At 31.8% G+C, this 25565-nt stretch overlaps 1 protein-coding gene and 1 long non-coding RNA gene across 12 annotated transcripts in view; one reads left to right on the plus strand and one right to left on the minus strand.

Moving 5' to 3' along the window:
- ROBO2 (roundabout guidance receptor 2) overlaps positions 1 to 25565 on the plus strand; it is a 632113-nt gene that overhangs the window by 99989 nt on the left and 506559 nt on the right. The gene's annotated exons all lie outside the window — the stretch shown is intronic.
- Positions 1 to 25565, minus strand: part of LOC141560940 (uncharacterized) — a 186497-nt gene that overhangs the window by 22343 nt on the left and 138589 nt on the right. The window lies entirely within an intron of this gene.

Consider the following 25565-nt stretch of genomic DNA (forward strand, 5'->3'; position numbering starts at 1 on the left):
ACAAATTATCCAATATATGTGAAACATATCCAATTCTTCTATACAAATTTCCACATTTATCATGCTGCACAAGAAAAATCAAATCAAAAAGGTAAAAAATGAGAAAAAACCAAGCAAACAACAAAAAAAGGTGAAAACACTATGTTGTGATCCACATTCAGTCCTCTCAGTCCTCACGGTTCTTTTTCTCGATACAGATGGCTCTCTCCATCACAAGTCTATTGGGATCGACCTGAATCACATCATTGTTGAAGAGTCATGTCAATCATAGTTGATCATCACATTATCTTGTTATTGCTGTATACAATGTTATCTTGGCTCTTCCTACTTCACTTAGCATCAGCTCATGTTAAGTCTTTCCAGACTTTTCAGAAAGGCTTTTCTGAAATCATGTTGCTGATTATTTCTTACAGAACAATAATATTCCATAACATTCGTATACCATAACTTATTCAGCCATTCTTCAACTGATAGGCATTCACTTAGTTTACAATTTCTTGCCACTACAAAAAAGTCTGCTATAAACATTTTTGCACATGTGTATCCTTTTCCTTTTTTAATTATCTCTTTGGGATACAGACTGAATACAGATATTGCTGGATCTTCAGAACAGTTGGATCAGTTCACACCTTCATTAATAATACATTAGTTTCCCATTTTTCCCACGTTTTCTCCAACATTTATCATTACTTTTCTGTCATTTTAGCTAATCTGAGAGGTGTGTAATGGTACCTCAGAGATGTCTTAATTTGCATTTCTCTAATCAATAATGATTTAGAGCTTTTTAAAAGATAATTATCTAACTCCCATCTTCTAGTTGATGTCTAATGGCAGATCTCTAGTTGCCTCTTAGAAATATTTAGCTGGATATATGATAGTCAATTGAAACTCCAGATAAAGCTTATTATCTTTCCCCCCCTAATCTTACTTCTCTTTTTAACTTCTTGGCTTTCATCAAGGGTAACCAACATTCCGAAAGTCATTTACATTCATAACCTCAGAATCATCCTTGACTTTTCACTCAATTAATTGGCACGTTCCCAAAACCTCTCATAACCATCTTTTTCTTTTTACTCATTCTATAATCACTCTATTGCATGCACTCATTGCCTCTTTTGCAGACCATTATAGTACTGTCTTGATCTCTTAAATCTGTCCTTTCTCTAGTTCTTTGTACCAAATTGACATTTCTGAAGTGTACAATGGTACTATGGTGCTTACTTTCTCAAGAAACTTCAATAGTTTCTAAAAGACTTAAAGATAAAATAGAAACTTTTGTGAGCATTTAAAATCCTTCATAATTTGGTTCTAGCCTTGTTATAGACTTCAAATATCTGGAATACTTTTTTTTTATTTCACCTATTAAATGAAATAAAAAAGTACTTCTTTTAAATGCTTAATAACAACCGGGGAAAATAACTTATTTCTTTAATTGTTAATGACTACCTTCCCTCTCTTCTAAAATTTTTGTGTATTTATATATATATATATATATATATATATATATATATATATATATATATTTTATTTTTTTTTGCATATATTTCTGAATATATCCTACAATATTTCCTTAGTAGAATGTAATCCATTTGGGAAGAAGGACTCTTGATTTCACTCTTTCTGTCTGTCTCTGTCTTTCTCTCGTTTATTTTATTTTTTTATTTTTGAATGTCCAGTGTCTAACAAAATGTCTAGAATTTGGTAAACGTTTAATAAATGCTTTCTGATTCATACTTGTTAATTGATGATGTCATTTTTGATTCTGACTCATATTTTTATTTAAAATTAGCCCATACATTTCCTGACATACACAATTCAATAAAATAAATTCATAGTTAAAATTTTAGAACCAAAGGTAACTAGATATTACTTAGTCTTGCTCCTTCATTGACTGGGTCTGTGATCATGCACTAGTTACTTGACTTCCTGAGCCTTGTCTGTTAAATGAAGATAGAAATATTATACTAGCTGTTTGGTGGTATTTAGGTGAGATTGCAGTGTGTTAATATATGTATATATGACATGTATATAAAGTTTTTTTCCAAACTTTAAAATAATTTTACTAATTAAACTAATTAGTAAAATTTAAACATTAAACTAATTAGTAAAATTTAAATCAACTTACTAAATTAAACTAATATTTACTAATTAAGTAAAAATTACTGATTTTTACTAATTAAGAAATGGGTATTTATAGAAATTGTGATATGTCTGAATTAATATTGTCAGTTAATGGCAGAGCTTGATCTAGCCATTCAATCATTACTTTTAATTCAAAAACTGTTTCCATAGTAGTAATAAGGTTTTTAGAAGTATATGATAGAAATTTTTAAGAAATATATAATTTTTTTATATTGCTCACATTTTTATATACCTTGGTTATTTGATTGGTGAAGTAGCAATGTTATATAGGAAATAAATCATATAATATTATAATCTTTGAAAGATTTAAGTATAGAGTCATGTGGTTAAAATGAGCTTGCTACAGGGCATTACAAATTAGGAATTAATTCTACTTGAGAAATGGTATAAAACAGAGATGTTAAAACATGTGAGGGCTGCCAGAAAAAAAATTTTAAATGTAAATGGAAAATATTTAAGAAAATAAATGAAAATGCAGTAGCCATAGATAATGTTAATTTGTGATTTTCTATTAGCACAACATTTTACACTGAATTAACTTATTTAATCCTTTCAACAACTTTGTGAGGTTATGTTCTAGTATTCCTCATTTTGAGGAATAATCATATTGAGGAAGTAAATGAGGGAAGGCAATTCACAGGGTTTCTCATTCTACAGATGGTTCTTTTATAGAAGCTTGCTTCTTCTATAGTAAGGACAGTTTTCTGGACAAAAGTCTATTTCTTTAGGTCAGTGTTTTGTCAGGGCAAATAATACTCTCGTCCTATCTCTTCCCTCACACTTTCAATAAATAGTTTAGATTATGAATAGCTTAGATTATGAAAACTGTACTGTGGGAAAAAATACTCAGAACTAAATGTCAAAGTTGAAATTAAAATCACCTGTTTTCTTTTGAGCCTGATTAATTAGCCAAAATTTTCCTCAAGTATAACCATTACTTTTGCTAAAGAGTATTTGACATTGCAGAACTCACTGGATGGTTTTTCCAATGGGATTATAAAAAGAAAGAGCTGCAGTCACTAATATGGATAGAATTTCAGTTTTTAGCACCAGGGTGCCACATGTAAAGAACAGAAAACGGAGGGGGATCCTCACACAGACTGAGGATGACTCTGATTAGGCTGAATCAGTGGCAGCCCCCAGAGATAGCAGCCATAGCCCCAGGTGTTAAATATATGACAGCAGCTTGATCTATCGACCACTCTAAGAGAGGGTTATGGAATAAATGAAAATTCATGAAAAATTGATGAAGTCCCCAGATTATTTTTTCCCCTTTTCCTTTTCTCAGCACTGTGCCAATGCAGTAAAGAGAGATTAAATGAGGTGTTGAATGCTTTAGTGGCAAGAAGACTGTGGTTCATAGGTCAAGGGGACATCCAGAAATGAATCTTTTCCTTGCTACTTTTCTTACTTCTAAAGCAAAGCACAAGGGCTTTTCAGATTATCTGGGATTTTCCATGGCTTTGATATCAAAATAAAAAGAATAAATGTTAAAATATTTTTGGTGCTATTGCAAAAGAATGAACAGCTTTTGGGTCATAATTCAGTTGGAGTACTAAGAATAGATTGAATTCCATGACTGTGGGATGTTTTTTTTTTTTTTTTTCTTACCTCCATATTTCAGGGCTTATGGTTGAACTAAGTCACTTAGAGAGAGAAATTTCTTGCATTATTTATAGGTAGCAGATTGCTGGAACAGCAACACTTTGGAACACTCAGTAAACATAATGATCCTGTTTACTTTAAATCCCAAACTAAATTAATGTTTTTTTCTTTACCAGTAAAAGAGGTTACAATGGAAGGTTGAATTTAGTAGGGAACAGATATTATTCAAAAAGGATAAATATTTCATCCATATTATAAGTTAACAATTACTTTGCATTTTCTGTAAATTTTAAATGAATAAATTGTCCTAAGTAGTTATCAATAGCACTGAATGAACACAATGCCTCAAAGCACCTCTTTTCCACTGTACCTTGTGTGTGTGTGTGTGTGTGTGTGTCTGTGTGATTGTTGTGTCTTTTCTTCCAAAACTATTCTAGAATTTTACAGCTTGCTCCCCCTTTCTTATGTTTCTGAAGGGAGTAAATAGTCCATCCAAAATTTTTCCTGAAAGATTTTTTGGATGGAGTACATAATGGATAGCGATTAGGGCTCAGAATCAAGAAGATCTCTAGCTAGATTCAAAACATACATTTGGTATTTATAAGGTATATGACTTTGAAACAGATCACTTAATTCCTCTTGCCCTATCAAGTTCTCTTAGATTAAAACTTTTTGTTATAACAGAGTTTCTGATATAAATCAGGATGAAGTGCACTCTGTATCAAAAATGATGGAAAAATAGGCAAGGTGTGTGTAGGGAAATCCTTTCTGGCTTAATAAATGGTTGTTGATGATTATCTCTCATGTTTTTACTCTCTGCCTAACCCAATTTCTTTCTTTTTAATAGAAATTTAGATACTTTAGAATGGTATGCTATATCAATTTATTTTTAAAATGTATCCCTGCACTTTTCCTGAAATTATATGTACATATTTTTTCTCAACTCATATTTTATTCAAGTGGCATAATAAATTATCATAATTTTGCAAAACAATTGTCTGAATATATGATCAAATGACAAATATAGATATTTGCTTTTAAAATGCTTTGTAATTTTTGAATTTAAAAGTTATAAGATAATATGTATGATAACAATTTTAGTTTAATGGATTTGGAGCTAGACTTAAAAAGACATCTAAACTAATCCTTTATTTTGTAAATGAGGATATTGAAGGCTCGGATGCTAGCATATAATTCTGTTCTTTAGCTATCTGTATATTTTTTTTTTATGACCCTCTGGTAAATCACAGACACCTGAGTGATTTCTGCATTTCTGAATTTCTAATGAATTACCTTAAAATATTCACATAGTAGTATTTTTTTTTCCTTTTTGGAAATGCCCAAACCAATATACATTTCTCTACAGCCATACATATTAGTAGGAAAGTAGTCCTATAATTCAAATTGCTTAAAATGAAATTATTTCCTTTTTTGGGGGAAATTATCTTTTTTCTTTATTAAAGTTTTTTTTAAATTTCAAAACATATGCATGGATAATTTTTCAACATTGATCCTTGCAAAATGTTGTGTTCCAAATTTTCCCCTTTTTTCCTCCATCCCTTGCCCTAGATGGCAAGTAATCCAATATATGTTAAAATATTAACATGTATACATTATATGTATACATATTTAAACTATTATCTTGCTGCACAAGAAAATTCAGATCACAAAGGAAAAAATGAGAAAGAAAAGAAAATGCAGGCAAACAACAATAAAAACAATAAAAAGAGTGAAAATGCTATATTGTGGTATGTGGATTCCACCACTCAGTTCTAACAGTCTTCTCTCCAGGTATAGATGGCTCTCTTCATCACAAGATCATTGAAACTGACTTCAATCATATCATTGTTGAAGAGAGCCAAGTCCATCAGAACTGATCATCATATAACCTTGTTGCCATATAGAATGAGCTCCTGGTTCTGCTCATTTCACTTAGCATCAGTTCATCTAAGTCTTTCCAAGCCTCTCTAAAATCATCCTGCTGATCATTTCTTATAGAACAATAATATTCCATAACATTCATATAACATAATTTAGTCCTATTCTGCAACTGACAGGAATCCACTCAGTTTCCATTTCCTTGCCACTACGAAAAAGGGCTGCCACACACATTTTTCTCTCCTTTAAGATCTCTTTGGGATATAGGCCTAATAGAAACACTGTTGGATCAAAGGGTATGCACAGTTCGATAACTTTTTGAGCATAGTTTCATTTTGCTCTCCAGAATGGTGATCTGTTCACAACTCCACCAACACTATATTAGTGTCCCAGTTTCCCACATCCCCTCCAATATTCATTATCTTTTCCTGTCATCCTAGCCAATCTGAGAGGTGTTGTAGTGGCATTATCTCAGAATTGTCTTAATTTTCATTTCTCTGACCAAAAGTGATTTAGAGCACCTTTTCATATGACTAGAAATTATATTAATTTATTTATCTGAATTTTTTCTGTTCACATCTTTTGACCATTTATCAATGGGAGAATGACTTGAATTCTTATAAATTTGAGTCAATTCTCTATATATTTTACAAATGAGGCCTTTATCAGAACCCTGAAATGTAAAACATGTTTCCCAATTTATTGCTTCCCTTTAATCTTTTTTGCACTAGTTTTGTTTGTACACAAATTTTTTCACTTACTGTAACCAAAATTATCTATTTGGTGTTCAATAATGAGTTCCAGTTCTTCTTTGGTCACAAAATCCTTCCTTCTCCACAGATCTGTGAGGTAAACTATCCTATTTCTTCTAATTTGTTTATAATACCACTCTTTATGTGGAAACCGTGAAGACATTTTTTTCCTTATCATGCTATATGGCGTTAGTTGTGGGCCAATGCCTAGTTTCTGCCATATTAATTCCCAATTTTCCCAGCAGTTTTTGTCAAATAGTAAGTTCTTATCGCAAAAGCAGGGATCTTTGGATTTGTCAACCACTAGATAGCTATGGTTATTGACTATTTTGTCCTGTTAACCTAACTATTCCACTGATCAGCTACTCTGTTTCTTAGCCATTACCAAATGGTTTTGAAGACCACTGCTTTATAATATAGTTTTAAGCCTGGCACAGCTAGGCCACTCACGTTGGCATTATTTTTCATTAATTCTCTTTAAATGCTTGATCTTTTGTTCTTCCAGATAAACTTTGCTATTATTTTTTCTAGATCTATAAAATAGTTTCTTGGGAGTTTGATTATATAGCACTAAATAAGTAGATTAAATTCAGTAGTATTTTCATTTTTATTTTATTCACTTGGACTATCCATGAGCACTTGATAATTTTTCAGGTGATTATATCTGACTTTATTTGGTGAAAAGTGTTTGTAGTTATGTTCATATAGTTCCTAACTTTCCCTTGGCAGATAGATTCCCAAATATTTTATATTATTGACAATATTTTGAATTAAATTTCTCTTTGTACCTCTTGCTGCTGGATTTTATTGGTAATATAAAAATGCTGGTGATTTATGTGGATTTATTTTGTATCCTGCAACTTTGCTAAAGTTGTAAATTATTTCTAATAGTTTTTAGTTGATTCTTTAGGGTTCTCTAAGAATACCATCATGTCATCTACAAAGACTGATGATTTGGTTTCCTCATTATCTACTCCAATTCTTTTCATCTCCTTTTCTTCTCTTTTGCCAAAGCTAACATTTCTAATGCAATATCAAACAGTAATGGTTACAGTGAGCAACCTTGTTCCACCCCTGATCTTATTGGGATTGGTTCTAGTTTGTCCCCATTACTATGATGCTTTCTGATGGTTTTGAATAGATGCTCCTGATCATTTTAAGAAAAAGTACATTTATCCCTATACTCTTTAATGTTTTTAATAAGAATAAGTGTTGGATTTTATCAAATACTTTTCTGCATCTATTGACATAATAATATTATTTTTGTTAATTTGGTTATTGAAATAGTCAATTATGCTAATAGTTTTCTTAATATTGAACCAGTTCTACATTCCTGGTATAAATCGTACTTGGCCATAATGTATTATCCTGGGGATGACTCTCTGTAATCTTGTTAATATTTTATTTAAGACTTTTGCATCAATATTCATTAGGAAAATTCATCTATAATTTTCTTTCTCTGTTTTCAACCTACCTGGTTTAGAAATTAGCACCATATCTGTGTCATAAAAGGAATTTGGTAGGAGTCCTTATTTCCCTATTTTTAGTTTATATAGTACTGTATTTATGTAGATTATATAACATTGAAATTAATTGTTCTTTAAATGTTTGGTTGAATTAAAATGTAAATCCATCTGGCCCTGAAGATTTTTTCTTATGGAATTGATTAATAGCTTGAACTATTTCTTTTTTTTTAAATGAGACTATTTAAATTGTTTCCATCCTCTTCTGTTAACCTAGGCAATCTAAATTTTTGCAAATATTCCTACATTTCATTTAGGTTATCAAATTTATTAACATAAAGTTGGGCAAAATAATTTTAAAATATTGTTCTAATTCTATCTTCCTCAGTGGAAAGTTCTCCCTTTTCATTTTTGAGACTAACAATTTGATTTTCTTCCTTCCTTTTTCTAATCTACTTAGCTTAACTAAAGTTTCGTATATTTTGTTGATTTTTTTCAAAAAACCAACTCTTAGTTTTATTTATTAATTCAATAGTTTTCTTATTTTCATTTTTATTAATCTCCCTTTTAATTTTCAGAATTTCAAATTTGCTAATTATTAGGGTTTTTTAATTTGTTCTTTTTTTTTTTTTTACCTTTTTTACTTGTAAGCCCATTTCATTGATCTTCTCTTTCTCTATTTTATGTAAGTACGCATCTAGATATCTAGATATATTAAATTTCTCCTAATAATAACTTTGGCTGCATCCCACAAATTTTGGTATGGTGTTTCATTTATTGTCATTTTCTTGGATGAAGTTATTGATCATGTCTGTGATTTGTTGTTTCACCCATTCATTCTTTAGGATTAGATTATTTACTTTTCAATTAATTTTGGTCCATTTTCCTATTCCATGTGATTTTTATCATATCATGATCTGGAAAAATGCATTTACTATTTCTGCCCTTCTGCATTTGATTTTGAGGTTTTTATGCCCTAAGACATGGTCAATTTTTATATAAGTTCCATGAACCACTGAGAAAAAAGTAAAGTCCTTTTTTTCTCCATGCAATTTTCTCTAAAGAACTATCATATCCAACTTTTCTAACATTGAGTTTACTCCTTAACTTCTTTCTTATTTATTTTGTGGTTCAATTTATCTATTTCTGAGAGAGCAAGGTTGAGATCCCTCACTAGTATAGTTTTGCTGTCTATTTGCTCTTGCATCTCTTTTAATTTCTCCTCTTGTAATCTGGATGTTATACTACTTGGTGTATGTATGTTTAGTATTGCTAATATTTCATTATCTATGTTTCCCTTTAGTAAGATGTCCTCTCTCTGGATGTAGATGGCTCTCTTCATCACTGAACAATTGGAATTGGTTTGAATCATCTCATTGTTGAAGAGAGCAACGTCCATCAGATTTGATCATCATGTAGTCTTGTTGTTGTCTATAATGATCTCCTTCCTTATATCATTTAATTAGATCTATTTTTGCTTTTTCTTGATCTGAGATTAGAATCATGACCCCTGCTTTTTTTTTTTTTTTTTTTTTTACTTTACCTGAAGTGTAAAGGGCTGAAACTCTTGAGTCAATGCACTGAGGTCAGACAATAATTACCGATTGGACAATACTCTATAAGAATATGCTTGGAAATGGCCCTTCCCACTATCCTGTGCTGGCCCAATCATTTGATATACATAGAGAATTGTGGGAGGGACTAGGAGGTGAATCAAGACTAGCTAGACTCATTCTGGGTGGGAGACAGGAGGTGAGGTCGAAGAGATCCTACATGCCCATTCCCCCTTGACTTCTGCCACTAGAGACCAAGAATAAAGACTTTTGCTTATCCTGACTCCATGCTGATTCTGAGGTATCCAGGGTGCTAACACAGTCATCACACTGAAGCATAATAAATTTTGCTCCAGCCTTTTGCTTTTATTCTGTATGTATCACTCTGCTTTAAATGAGTTTTTTGTAAACAACATGATAGTAGGAATCTGTCTTTTAATCCAGTTTGCTATCTGTGTCTTCCCATTCTGGGAATGGGAGAGTTTATCCTGTAGCGAGCTGTCGTCTCCAGAAGCTGCCGGATCGCTCTCTGGGAAGAGATCTGCTGTGTCTACTCAAATCTCTCAGACAGAGTCTTCTTCCTGTAGTGAACCGTTGTCTCCAGGCAGTTGCTGTTAACTCTTGTCCAGAGAAGTGACTTCCCTTCCTGCAGAGAGCCCCGTCAAGCCTGATGCAATGCAGAGTCTTCTCCTTGAATCTCCTCCAGCTCTTATCCTTCTCCATGTAGACTCACTTTCCAGGCCCACTGTTGCTTTTTATCCTCCCAGAGAATGGGCGTGGGATAATGCAAGGGCTTCTGGGAAGAACCACTTCAGCCAATGAGCTTGCTCCTTCTATCAAGTCAACCTGAGTTCTCACCTTGTAATTGTCCAGAAAACCTGAATTCTCACCTTGTCACTGTCCAGACAACCTGAGTTCTCACTTAGTAATCCTAACATCTCCCCCTTTCTTTTGATTTAGAACATAGGACAATCATGACCTTGAAACATAAATCCATCAATATGGGAAGTATTACAGATAATTACATAAATCACCTTGAAACATAAATCCATCAATATGGGAAGTATTACAGATAATTACATAAATTATATAAGCACATAGTAACATAGTAACATAACACATGCTAGAAGTATATAACATAATCATAAATTGAAAATTTATAAATGTCCATAAGTCCATTGTCCATTAGTCTCATCTTGTGTGAGGAAGTCCAATGATTCCTGCTGGTTTTAAAGTTCTTTAACAGTCTTTTTATTAGCCATGCTCTTTCGGTGTAAGATGTTTCTTAGATCTCTCTTTATTTTGAGGTCTTTCTCTTTTTCTGTCTCTCTCTGATGGACAAGGCAAATACAACTCCTTGGCACTCATCTGATTCCTTCTCCTGCTGAAGAAATACAAGCAAACCCTCTCTCCCAGGCAGTTAACCTATCTAATTACATTCTATTTACCACTTTCTAAATCTCTTCTCATCATCTGGCCATTACATTGGAGTTGTTTGCACTGGACACAGCCCTGTTGGTTTAAAAGGCCTGTATTCTCCCCAAGTGTAATCCATTTTTGCAATCTGATTGCCTTTTGGTTGACTGATTGGGTATTCCCTTTCTGCCATGTGATTGCTTTTCTGCTGGTTGATTAAATTGGCCCCACGTTGGGCGCCAATTGTAGCGAGCTGTCGTCTCCAGAAGCTGCCGGATCGCTCTCTGGGAAGAGATCTGCTGTGTCTACTCAAATCTCTCAGACAGATTCTTCTTCCTGTAGTGAACCGTTGTCTCCAGGCAGTTGCTGTTAACTCTTGTCCAGAGAAGTGACTTCCCTTCCTGCAGAGAGCCCCGTCAAGCCTGATGCAATGCAGAGTCTTCTCCTTGAATCTCCTCCAGCTCTTATCCTTCTCCATGTAGACTCACTTTCCAGGCCCACTGTTGCTTTTTATCCTCCCAGAGAATGGGCATGGGATAATTCAAGGGCTTCTGGGAAGAACCACTTCAGCCAATGAGCTTGCTCCTCTATCAAGTCAACCTGAGTTCTCACCTTGTAATTGTCCAGAAAACCTGAATTCTCACCTTGTCACTGTCCAGACAACCTGAGTTCTCACTTAGTAATCCTAACATTATCCCATTCACATTCACAGCTAAAATGACTGATTCTGTATTTCTTGCTATCTTATTTACTCCAAATTATACTTTTCTCTTTTCTTTTCCCTTTTCCTCCTCCCCAGTATTTTGCTTCTAACCACTACCTCCCTCAAACAGCCCTTACTCTTTAGAGCCCCCTCCTCCTTTCCCTTACTACTTTTGTTTTCTTTTCTATTAGACTTTCCCTTTCTTTTCCCCTTTCCTTTGCCACTTTTCTATAAGGAGAGACAAGTTTCTCTTTGAAACAAAATATGTCTGATATTCTCTCTTTGAGCTATCAAAGAGTAAGTTTCACACAATATTCATTCTCTTCTCTTCTTTCCCTCAAGTATAATTGGCATTCTTTGCTTCTTTTGAGGTGTAATTTCCCTCATTTTACCTCCATTTTCCTCTTTTTCCAGTACAATCCCTTGTCCATCTCTAATTTATTTTTCATATTATCATTATAAAATCAAATTGTATCTGTACTCTCTAAGTATACCCATAACAGAAATACAGTTTTCAAGATTTCTTTCTTTTTACCTTTTATGCTTCTCTTGAGTTCTGTATTTGGAAATAAAGCTTTTTGTTCAGCTCTGGGTTTTTCATCATAAATAAATGAAATTCACCTGTACCATTGAATGTCCATCTTCTTCCCTGAAAGAAAATGCTTAGTTTTTCTGGATAATATATTCTTGGCTGTAATCCAAATTCCTTTGCTTTTTGGAATATCAAATTCCAGGTCCTTTGATCATTTATGGTGGAAGCTTCTAGGTCGTGGGTAATCCTGATTGTGGCTCCTCGATATTTCAATTATTTCTTTCTGGCTGTCTGCAGTATTTTTCCTTGATCTGGTAATTCTGAAATTTAGCTACTATATTCCTTGGAGTTTTTATTTTAGGGTCTCTTTCAGGAGGTGGAGGGATGATAAATGCTGGAATCCTAGTGTCATATGGGTTGAAGAGGAAACAAAGTCAATATCTAAAGAAGTTCAAAAGTCTTTTAACCTTCTACAGAAGTGAGACATTGGAGGACAGAGTTACAAAAAAAAACTTATTTGTTTTTTAAATGGGTATTTTCGTTAATAGTATTATATTTTTTTTCCAAATACATGTAAAAATTTTTCAACATTCATTTTTTTAAACTTTTAATTTTTTATTAAAGCTTTTATTTACAATACATATGCATGTGTAGTTTTTCAACATTGACTCTTGCAAAGCTTTCTGTTCCAAATTAGCCCCTTCTTTCCGCCACCCTCCTCCCTAGATGGTAAGTAGTCCAATACATGTTAAATATGTTAAAGTATATGTTAAATCCAATATACATTTACATATTTATGCAGTTTTCTTGCTGCACAATACATGTCATATCAAGAAGGAAAAAATTACTGAGAAAGAAGACAAAATGAAAGCAAACAACAGAAAGAGTGAGAATCCTGTGTTGTGAATGACTGTGTACCAAATTTTTCTCTTTCTCTCTCTTTCTCCAAATCCTTTTAAACATTTTTCCATATTTGTCTTATTGTGCAAGAAAAATCAGACCAAAAGGGATAAAAGCCACAAGAAAGAAAAAAAAAAAGCAAAGAAGCAAAACAAGGGAAAATGCTATGCTTTGATCCACATTTAGTCTCCAAAGTTCTCTCTCTGTATGCAAATGGCTATTTCCATCTTAAGTCTGCTGGAATTGCCTTTAATCACTGCATTTTTTAAGAGGAGATTTTAATTTATTTTTATGTAATGTTGTCTATGTTTGGTTGTATTTTTATTTATTTTGTTAAAAATATTGCAATTACATTTTAATCTGGTTTTACTATACCTGGGAGTGTTGTCAACTACATGTGTTTTTGACACACTGATCGACATCTTTGACCTTTATTGGGTATGTACATTGTGATGGAAAATTAATTCCCTCACATTTAAAGAAAATCTTTAATAGTTTAATATTTTAGAACTTTACTTTCCTTCTCCTTTCTCCTTCTTTCATACATACATCTTCCAGCAGTGATCTGTTCTCTCTCCTTATATAGTAAATATCTAAACTTAGGGCAGTCAGTCAATAAGTCAACATTTTTAAATGCCTACTATATGTCAGGCATTGTATTAAGCACTGGAATTATAAGTAAAGGCAAATGACAAATGACTAACTTTCCCCAGCCCAGGAATTTACAATGTATTGACATTTGATTTTAGAGAGATCCTTCAATCATTCACTTAATTTTCTATGACTTTCCACTATGTGTGAAAAGTCTTTGAAAGTTATAGAATAAATTTAAATGGTACCAGCTAAAAAAAATCTTTTTCAATTGGGCTAAGGGATTTTCTCCTGGTTCTTGCAGATAATTGTATATGTGTTGATTAGATCAATCTTCAGAACAGTATAAAACTTCCTCAGTGTTTATCAGTCAAAAGTTCTCCTGAACAAAATATATTAGAAAAAAACAATTTCAATGAAGACTGTTGTTTAATTGATAGGTAAGTAGGTAGGTAGATAAATGATAAATAGATAGATAGATAGATAACACATAGAAGTAGTCTATCAATAGAGAATCATGGACATAGTATATAAAAATACAGCAATTGTTCTATATGTGTCTATATGGATGATATAAAGATGAAATATAAGTATTTTATATATTATAATCAAGAATTTTTAAGCTGGGATATGAACTTGCTTGTAAATATATTTTAATAATTGTGTTGTTGTAAAGCTGTTCTGATCGTGTTTGACTCTTCAGAACCCAATTTGGATTTTGGAGTGGTTTGTTATTTCCTTCTGTAGCTCATTTTACAGATTAAAAAAAAAAAAAAAAAAAAAAAAAAAACTAAGCCAAATAGGGTTAAATGATTTGCCCAGGAAACTACAACTACTAAGTAGCTGAGGCCAGATTTGAACTTAGGAAGATAACTTTTCCTAACTCCACACCCTGTACTGTATTCACTATGTCACCCATCTGCCCTAGATAACTATTTCCTTATAATTACTTCATTTTGTAATCCTCTGTATTTTATTTTATGAACTTAAAACATTATGCAGAGGATTCCATAGCCTTCACCATACTACCAAAGGACATTCATGACATAAAAGGTTAAGAATTCCAAGTCTTGTCCAGTCCTCTCATTTTACAGATTACAAATGGACGACTAAGATTAAGTGCATTGCCACAGTCACACAGATTACAAAAATCAAAGATAACATATAGTCATAGTCTAACGTCAGTACTATTTCTTTTTAATACCATCTCTTCCAAACTTCTTCTTTGTAATTATTTGTATTTATTCATTTTAGAGTCCTATAAATACTTGTCTTTCCTATTAAGGTATAAACTCCTTGTTGATTGACCAATATATTGTATATACATTGGTTATCATGAAAAAGAGAGTGTTTGCCATGACACATTTTCCTTCTAAAGCGTGATAATAAGGATACAATTGTTTTGCAGTCATTTTCTGGGTAGTTAAGGATTAATATTGCTTTCCCTATTTACAGCAACTTAATAAAACTGATTTGAAGAAAAACATTATTATGTTTTAATTATATATATTATATATTATATTAGTATATATAAATATATGAAAACAAATTGAAGAAAAACATTGTTTTAATTATTTTATATATATATATTTATATTTTATATATATATATAACATATATTTATACATATATATTTAATTATATTATATATTATATTATAAAAAGCTTTGGATACCTGATTAAAGTCCCTTGGCTTGTTTTTGTTCTATGTAGCTTTTATTAGATCTATGATCTATGATAAATTGCTTTCTACTTTGTGTCTTATTTTCCTATTTGATGAGGTATAGATAGGTCTCTTAAACTTCTGTGATTCTATTATTTAAAAATTACTATTTATGTGGACTAGGAAGAGTCCTCTGACAAATTCTAGCTTCAGATTTATAATATATAAAATTTCTCACCTTTTGAGCTAGCATAATTAAATTAAATGCTTTTTGTGGACCAATTCTTTGTTTCTCACATGCACTTCACAGTATCTTTACTGCAGTGAAGCCTACAAGAGAAGCTACATCAGATTATTGTTTTCATTCTGGGTCTGCTTTGCATTTTCTTCAAGAAAAAATGGTTGTGTTTAATATTCATATAGGATTTCCACACAAAGCATACTTATCTATTCAATCATGCTATTTTTAACAGTCTGAAAAATCCTCCTTAAGTACTTACTCTTTCCTTTAGGTCAAATATATAATAGATGTCTTATTCCATCCTTCAAAAGTATATGTCAGTAATAGTAATGTTAGAGTGTAATATATATTGTGTCTTTTCCTGTCAGTTTTTGCAGCCTTGCAAAAACTAGATGTAGAAAGGTATGAAGACATTTTAAGCATATGTATCACACAACAAAAATAACTGAAATGGAAATCAAGTGAATTCTAATGCTCACTCTTGTACTTAGTTGAGTGACCGAACAAAGTATTTATAATCTTTGCTTTAGTTTCTAATTGAGGCAACTATATAATGTAATGAATTCGTTCTGGGTCTTGAATTAGGAAGGACTTTGTGTTCAAATGCAATTTCAGATTTTACTAGTTTTTTTTTTACTTTTAGCAATTTAATTAACCTCTTCTTGCCAAAGTTTAATCAAATGTCAAATGAGAATAATAATATCACCTACCTCCCAAAGTTTTTATAAGGATTGATTGAGACAGTATCCTTCATTCTGCTACCTCTATGTAAAATTGTTTGCATATCGCTCTACAGGTAGGATATTTAGACATCATCCAGTCAACAGATATTTAGTGTAAAGTATACTACTGGCAAAAGCTCAATTATTCTTGGTTCCATATTTATTCTCTTATTTTCCTCCTTTCTGACAGTTGTTTTACCAATATAAATTATTTTATACATTATGTATCATATTAACCTCAATCAACAATAAAGGAAGTTTAATTTTTGCTTTAAAAAGCTTCATTTTTATTGAAGGCAACATGATTATTTGGTTGAATCTACCAAACTTACACAGTTGTACTGCTAATGATGAGTTATTATTATTATTATTAGTATTATTATTGTTGTTATTATTATTCACTTATTATTCCATCAATTTGTAAAATTCTTTGTATAGATTCTTCTTCAATCATGGAAGATAAAATCCAGTTCATCTATAACTTGTATCATATTTAAGTTTTCTAAGATTCTGTTCTAATAGTATTTCTGTAGTATTTTCCTACATCCTACATTCTATTTTTCCCCCCTGCATTCCCTCTTTGGGAGCTTTTTTTGCTTGTTGCCACTGACTTAATTACCTTTCCTCTAATTCTGACTATTTCCATTAATTCCTTTCCTTCTTACTTGCCTGTTGAGTAAGTTAAATTTCTCAGCCACTATAAACACACACACACACACACACACACACACACACACACACACACACACATATACAAACACATACACACATACGCACACACAATCTTCTTCTTGAAACAGTTCAGAAAAGAGGGGAGTAAAAACAATGGCTGCTCTTCAGTATATAAACACTTCCTTGAATACACTTCCTTGCATATACCTTTTAATCTATTCTTCTTTCCCTTTTCTGCATCATTTTATTCTTCTTTTGAGATCATCCAAACATGATAGAGTCACACATAGACTATTTGTCAGATTAGAAACTGTGTAAGGCTCCTGGTAATGATAAATTTCTGAGGAATTCTATTTATCATTTCCCCATATAAAAATGTAAATAGTTTAGCCCTCCTTTTTAAAGTTCCTTATGATTTTTCCCTTCCCCTTTATGCTTCTTTAGATCTTGCAATTGAATGTTAATTTTTTTTCTGATTCTCTATTCTTTTCATTATAAATGCTTGGAAATCCTTTATTTCATTAAATATAATTTTACTCTGAAGGGTTATGTTCATTTTACTCAATTCTTGTTTGCAACCCTAGATACATGTCCATCTGAAATATATTAAAAACCTTTTCCCTTAATATTAGTAGTTGCTAAATCTTGTGTGATCCTGACTGTGATCTTTTTGAATTAATTCTTCCAGAATGTTTTTTTTTTTCTTCTTGACCTGGGAAATCTATATTTTTTGTCATAATGTTACTGAGAGATTTTATATTCTATTCCTTTCAGGAGGTGACCAGTGGAAGTGTAGTTTCTACAGTTCTAAGATATATGCTCAGTTTTCCCTTATAATTTTTAAAAACAAGGTTTCTATACTTTTTTGGTTGTTGTTCATGGCTTTCCTCTCAAATTAAATTTAGTGTTTTTCTTCTAATTTTTTTCCAGAATTTTTTACTTTTGGCTTAAAGATTAAAAGTAGAACTGTCACTACTCTATTTCTATGCAAACAGCCATAAAATTATGGGGTTTTCTGTGTTCAGCATTTGGCGAGGGCCCTATTTTTGACTTTTGCACTTCTCCATCATGAATTTGTGATGGGTAATCAGTGTCATAGCTTCCAGATAGCATTCATTCTAAATCCTAGAACTACTTAAATGATCCCCTGGTTCTCTTTCTGCCCAGTAAAAAAATTTCATATCACTTTCTTGCCCAAGAATCTTTATTGGTTCTTTATTATCTTTGGGATAACACATAGTCTCCTTAGATTAACATTACATTCAGATGGTTTAGAATTCTCTAGTCTACGTTTCTATACATTTTTCATATTTATATATATATATATATATATATATATATATATATATATATATATAAATTGTATTCCAGATGAACTACCCTATATGTTCCCTGAATTTAGCATTTCTGACTTTTTGCCTTTGTATTGTCTGTCTGTAATTCCTGGAATAATTTTCTCTTTATTTTTTCTCTTAGTATCCTTAACTTCCTTTAAGGTATGAGCTACTTACTATGTATGGGAAAACTTTGTTGTTAGTACTATACCAACTCTATCATACTCTACCATTCATCAAAGTATTTTTGCTTTTTTGCCTATAAAAATGTTATATCCTTCCAGTAACAGCTAAGTTCCTTGAGGTCAGAGATTTTTATTTACTTATTTTTTGTTTGTTTGTTTTATTTTGTTTGCTATTTAACCCATTTAATTCAGTAAACATCTATAAAGAGAGGAATGGACTATACTATACCAGCTTCTTTGAATATGACAACAACATAGTCCTATCTCTAAAGCAGTTCACTTTTTACAGGAGAGACACATGAGTAAACATAGGGTTAAAAAATCAGCAGACAGGTGGCAATGATTTAATTACATATGATCTGTAATAGCCACTGGAACCTTTTTCATCATTATGAAGAGATACTGCTAACCTTATCCTTAACACTTGGTATTTCTTGTATTTAACACAGTGTTTTGTCCATAGTAGAATGGTACTAAATGAATTGTTGTATTGAAATGATTACTGCAGAAACCTTTTTGTTACCCCTATGATCCCCATAAAAATAAGTAACACTCTTCATTATATTTGTGATCTTGGGCTAATCACAACTTCTGGTGATTGGACTAGATATTTTCTAAACTCTGTTTTAAATGCATATCTATGCTACTATGATTCTATAGCTTCAGTTTTTCTTACTAAATTACTTTTAGATTATAACTATAATAATTATAGATTATTATTATTAACACATTTATTCAAGCCTTTGAGCTACAGAATTAATTATGATTTTTGAACTAGCACTTTAAATTTTGTTAGATAGGAAAGCATTAAAATACTCCAGAAATTAGTAGTTCATGTTTTTTTTCACTTTTCTGATGGAATTATTTCTGGTGCTAAACAGGTAAATTTAGAAGTAGAAAACAAAATGAATGAATTATTCTCTTTTATCTGTAAGAGAATTTGCCATCCAACCATTGCTCTATTACTTTGGGTGATTTCTGCCATGACTGGTGACTTGAGTGATATAGTTAATGAGCTACTGTGACATTATGACCCCAGCCCTCTCATCACCTTAGCTTCTTCAACATTTATCTTCTTAACCTCACAGGCTGTGAGTTAGTGTGAAGAAATAAGGTTAAATATGTGTGAATAAACAAGTTCAAGTGCTTTCTGCCATGACTGCCAATATAGAGAAGCAACAAAGTAAGATGTTAATAATTTAATGCTGAGAAGATCCTTTGCTCTTCTTGAGAACTCTGCTTGAGAAAATTAGTCTGTCTGTAGTCAACATTATCTTGCACAGCTCTTCAACATAAAAATTGACCTTTATTATCTTGAAACTAGTGACAGAGTCAATCAAGGGATATCTGATTTGTCACTTAGTTGGTATTGCTCATTATCAAAGATTTTATCTCACTAAATATGATTAATGTTTATGTAATATGATCTTGTTATGTTCTTTATACTGATTGATCTGGAATTTTCCTTTTGGTTTGTTTATAAAATAAAAAGATTCTTTTTCCTCATGATTTAAAATATTTGGTTTTTGCTAATTGGTCTTTGAAAGTGTAGTGGGCAGTCTAGTGAAATATATGGATGCATTCTCATAACATTTTAAAATGCATATAATAAAATTCATAGTATTAAAAGGTGAATTAAAATGAAGATTTTTTCTTCCTGAGTTCATAACTTTTGTAAAATCAATCAATGAACACAAGCTTATTGGTTCAACATCACCAGGTCTCTATGATTAAGATTCAGACACAGAATTCATAATGACATTGACAAATATTAAAAGTCAGTTATAAACAGAAAAAAACACTTAATTCACTAAAAAGTAGAAAAGAAAAGGTGCATGATATAACTTGAAAAGTGGACAATGTTTTTTCTTAAACTAAAAATTTCTTTCCTAATATTATTTCAGTTCAAGTCAGTTATCCAAAGTAATATTTAGAAATAAGGTAAATTTTTTTTTTCACCCTTGTGGTTGTGGTTCATGTAATATCAATCATCTGCTTACAAAACCTATTACTTGGCCCAGGACACTATTTGATAATTTGACACTATTTGATAATTAAACATATTTACTTAGTTCAATGGGTCAGCACTACTTTGACAGACAGAAAATTTCTGATGGATAATCACTTTCAGCACCTTCTGACATCTGGCCTTAGTGTAGTCCATTATTTGAGATTCATAATATATTTGTTTTCACAATTACATGTTTATATCTATCTGGATGATCATGGTTCTAAATACTAAACATGTTGGTCAGAATTAATAGGAGAGGTATCATAGAAATTGAAAGTGTTTTGAATCATTGTTTGCAAACCTGAAAGCATTTTATAAATGTTTAAAAACTACATGATAAATTAGAAGAAATCCTTAACAAGACCTGAAAATGATATATTTTAAAAACTGTTTTTGAGGCTGTTGTGTATAGAATTAAAATCATAATTGAATTAAAATTTTACATATTTATATTATTCGACTTACTTGAATCATCTTCAAGGATGTTTTTAAATAGATAATTTCAATAGATAATTTTAGATAATTTTTCTATTTTGATTGTTAATCAGATTATTTTGTAGAATAGAAGCATTCCTTTTATTTTACTTAATAGTATTTTATTTTTTTCCAATTATATGTAAAGGTGGGTTTCAACATTAATTTGTGTTAGATTTTTGAGTTCCAAAATTTCTCCCTCTCTTCTTTAATGTCTCTCCAATAAAACAAGCAATCTTGTATAAGTACAATTGCGTTAAACATATTTCCATATTAGTTATATTGTGAAAGAATACTCAAAACAAAATGGAAAAAATCAAGAGAAAGAAAAACAAACAAAAAAGTAAAAAGAATATGATTCAATCTGCATTCAGACTGCATAGTTCTTTCTCTTGATGTAGGTAGCATTTTTCATATGCATCCCTTGGAATTGTCTTGAATCATTGCTCATAGCTAAGAGGAGCTAAATCTCTCTAGCTGATCATCATCACACAATGTTGCTGTTTGAGTAAATGGTTCTGCTTACTTCACTCAGTTTCAGATCATGTAAGATCTTACAGGTTTTTCTGAAACTCATTTAAACAATTTAAAAACAATTAAAACAATAAAACAATAAATAAATAAATAAAACAATAGTTTTCCCTAACATTCATATAACATATAATATACACTAACTATGCCTTAATGTGTTCCAATTTTCTTATATTTTCTCCATTTTTCTTTTCTTTCATATTAGACAATCTGAAAAGTGTGTGTGCGGGGTGGTACCTGATATTTTTCTGATTGTTATATCTACCTTTATTTGGGGGAAAGTGTTTTATAATTGTATTTATGTAGTTGTTAGATTTGTTTTGGCAAGTAGATTTCCAAATATTTTGTGATGTGTACATTTATTTTAAGTAGAATTTCTTTTTCTATCTCTTGCTGCTGGAGTTTATTTTATGTCCAGCAACTTTGCTAAAGTTTTAAATTATTTCAATTTTTGGTTCTCTAGGATTCTCTAAATATGCCATAATATCATCTACAAAGAGTGTTTTCTCATTGTCTATTCTAATTTCTCCAATTAAAAGTAACATTTCTAGTACAATATTGAAAATAGTAGTTGTAAAGTCTGGGGTAGCTCCCTGGAGCCCTCAGAATCAGCCAGAGTCAGGATAAGCAAAAGTCCTTGGTTGTAATGTTCTTCTCTAAAATATAATCTTCTCTGGGAGCAGGTTTCTTGGGAGACTTCCAGAGGCTGCTTTAGTTTCAATTCAGTGTAATATTCATCTCAAATTCAGCCAGGAGTTTAAAATCCTAAAAAAAAAAGTCTAAATCCTTTATTGTTTCCCTCAAAATCTTATCTCCTTCACTAGAGCCTCCAGCCAGCACAAGGGTAGAAAATGGAATGAATCTGACTCCACCTCTGAGAATGGGTTTGTGGACTTCTGTGTCTGGCCCTGAGAGCTTTTTGCTTATATGCTGTGCTTGCTTATATGCTGTGGACTGAGTATACTCCAATCATTACATCACTAGGAAACCATTATTTGTTGTAGGGTTAAATCAATGCTAAATTAGATTTAACCATTGTCTCCTCAATTCCACTTATTTCCTTATTTCAAGTTCTGGCCCATAATTTCTCCTTGTAGGATCAGATCAATCATACTGAACCATGCTAAATTAGGTAATTGTCTCTATCATTTCCACTGTCTTAGTACCTAGTAAGAATCATAACACTTGGTCTTTATGGGGAGAAGTGAAGGAGATGGACAAAACTGCCTAGAGTTTTGCCAAGTATCCTTCCTTGATTCTAGAGTCCAGAATCTCCATGAATCTTCACAATTTTCTCCTCCTCATCGAAGTTCTTTTGCCTCTCTCACTCTACCCCCTAATCCTTACCTACAATTCTCTTAACCCCAAGCATTGAACTAGCATCTAGGAAAATTTTTCTATGAATTTTTTTCTTTGTTTTTGCTCTTCCTAGTTTAGATCTCAGCACTATAGTTGCATTATTAAAGTAAACTGACAGAACTTTTTCTTTGCCTATTTTTCCAAATAGTTTATATATTATTAGAATTAATTGTTTTTCAATATTTGGCACAATACACTGGTAAATCTGATGTGGGGGGGAACCCTGAAACTGTCTATCACTGATTTTGGTGGGAGCTATAGGGTGGAGCATTTGGGAAACTCCTTGAAGGAGAGAGATTCTCCTTGAGTCCTTGCCTATGTGAGGGACCTGCCTCAGAGAATCAAGATGAGTAGTTTCATTGTTATCCCTGAGGAGACTAGCACATCCCCCATTGATAACAACAGATTATACCCTCTCTTGAGTTGAAGATTAGTCTAGGGCAATTCATTCAATTGGACAATTTCTATTCAATTTGAATATCTCCCTCTGATTTCAGCTTGAGCTGCCCCCAGACCCAGCCCAATATCTGTGGTCCTATACACCTCGGCCCAAGAAACAAAAAACCCTTAAGGAAAAAAATAAACCTGAAAATAGTATGTTTCAGTCTGTGTTCAGACATAAACAGTTCTTTCTCTAGGTACGGATAGGATTTTTCATCATAAGTTCTTTAACAATATTCTTGGATTACTGTTCTACTGAAAACAGCAAAGTTACTCACAGCTGATTATTCAACCACATTGCTATTACTTTGTACACAATTGATTTACTTTGAGCTCATGGAACACTTTCCAGGTTTTTTTGAGATCATTTTTCTCATCTTTTCATATAGAACAATAATATTCCATCATAATCATAGACCATAATTTATTTAGCCTTTCTCCAATTTTCCAACTTTTGCCCTGAGAAAAGGGCTGCTATAAATATTTTTGTACATGCATGTTGTTTTTCTTTTTAAAAAAATTCTTTGTGATTCATGCCTACTAGTGGTATTATTAGGTCAAAGCATATGCATGATTTTATAGTACTTTGGGTATAGTTCACTTTTTTGATCATTTGTCAATTGAGGAATGGCTCATACTTTTTTTTAATTTTTTTTTCTTTTACAAATTTGACTCAGTTCCCTAAAGACTTGAGAGATGAGGCCTTCATTAGAGAAATTTGCTTCAAAATTCTTTACATAATTAATTTTCTAATTCTATTTCCTCCCTGTTTATTCTATTCTCTCTCTCCTTTCACCCTGCTCCTTCTCAAAACTTTTTTACTTCTTACCAACCTCTCTCCCAATGTACTTTCTCTTTTCTCCCAATATACTCTATCTTTTATCATCTCTCATCTTCTCTTGTCTCCTTCCCTTTCTACTTCTCTTAAGAGTAATATAGATTTGTATACCCATATTAAGTGTGTATGTTTTATTTTCTATAAGTCACTCATTCCTCTTTTCTTACCCCTTCTTCCCTCCAGTGTAAAAACTGCCCCCCTTTTTGTGTCATATAATTTATAAATTATATATTCCATTCCATCTCTTTATCTCCTTTTCTCCCAGTAGATTGCTTTCATCTCTTAATTTCATTTTTTATCCTTTCACATTCAACTCACACCTGTACTCTCTAGAGTCTATATATGGTACTCTTTCTAATTGCTATAATAATGAGGAAGTTCTCGTGAGTTACATGAGTTCCTCCCCATGCAGAAATATATGTAGTGAAAAAAAAACCCAACTTTTTAAGTCCTTTATGATTTCCTTTTCCTGATTACATTTTTATATTTCTCCTGAATCTGATTTTTGAAAATCAAAATTTCTATTCATCTCTGCTCTTTTCATCACAAATGCTTGAAAGTGTCTCATTTCATTGAATGTCCACCTTCCATCTTTTACCCTGAAGGAATATGCTCAGTTTTGCTGGGTAGGTGATTCTTGGTTCTAATTCTAGCTCCATTGTTCTCCAGAATATCATAATCCAAGCCCTCCGGTGCTTTAATGTAGAAACTGGTATATCTTGTATTATCCCTATTATAGCTCCACTATAGTTGAATTGTGGTTTGTTTTGTTTTTTTCTGGATGCTTCCGATATTTTCTCCTTGAAATGGGAGTTTCAGGATTTGACTATAATATTCCTGTCTGTTTTTATCTTAAGATGTCTTCTAGGAGATAATTCATGAGTTCTTTCAATTCCTATTTTACCTTCTGGTTCTAAAATAGCAGGACAATTTTCCTTGATAATTTCTTGAAAGGTGACATCTTGGCTCTGTTTCTGATCATGGCTTTTAGATAGACCAATAATTTAAAATTATCTGTTTTGGATTTATTTTCCAGGTCAGTTATTTTTCCAATGAGATATTTTACCTTGTTTTCTATTTTTTTCATTTTTATGGTTTTGTTTTATTCTTTGTTGATTTCTCATAAATTTATTAGCTTCCATTTGCTCAATTCTAATTTTTATAGAAATTTATTTGCAAATGCAAAGATCATTTTCAGTATTCACCTTTGCAAAATGTTGTATTCCAAATTTTTGTCCCTCTCTCTTCCCTCTCCCCTCCCTAAGACAACAAGCAAGCAATGCAATTCTTCTAAACATATTTTCATATTCATCATTCTACACAAGAAAATCAGATTAACATGAAAAAAAATTGACAAAGGAGAAAAAAAACCCAAGCAAACAAACAAAAACAAGAACAAAAAAAGGTTTAAATACCATGTTTTGACCCATATTCAGTCTCCATAGTTCTCTCTCTGGATGTAGACAGCACTTGCTATCACAAATTTATCAGAATTGCCTTGAATCACCTAATTTCCCATTAATGTGTTTTAGTGAGTTATTTTCTTTTTCCAATTCACA

Source organism: Sminthopsis crassicaudata, chromosome 3, assembly GCF_048593235.1.
Source record: "Sminthopsis crassicaudata isolate SCR6 chromosome 3, ASM4859323v1, whole genome shotgun sequence".
NCBI classification, from domain to species: domain Eukaryota; kingdom Metazoa; phylum Chordata; class Mammalia; order Dasyuromorphia; family Dasyuridae; genus Sminthopsis; species Sminthopsis crassicaudata.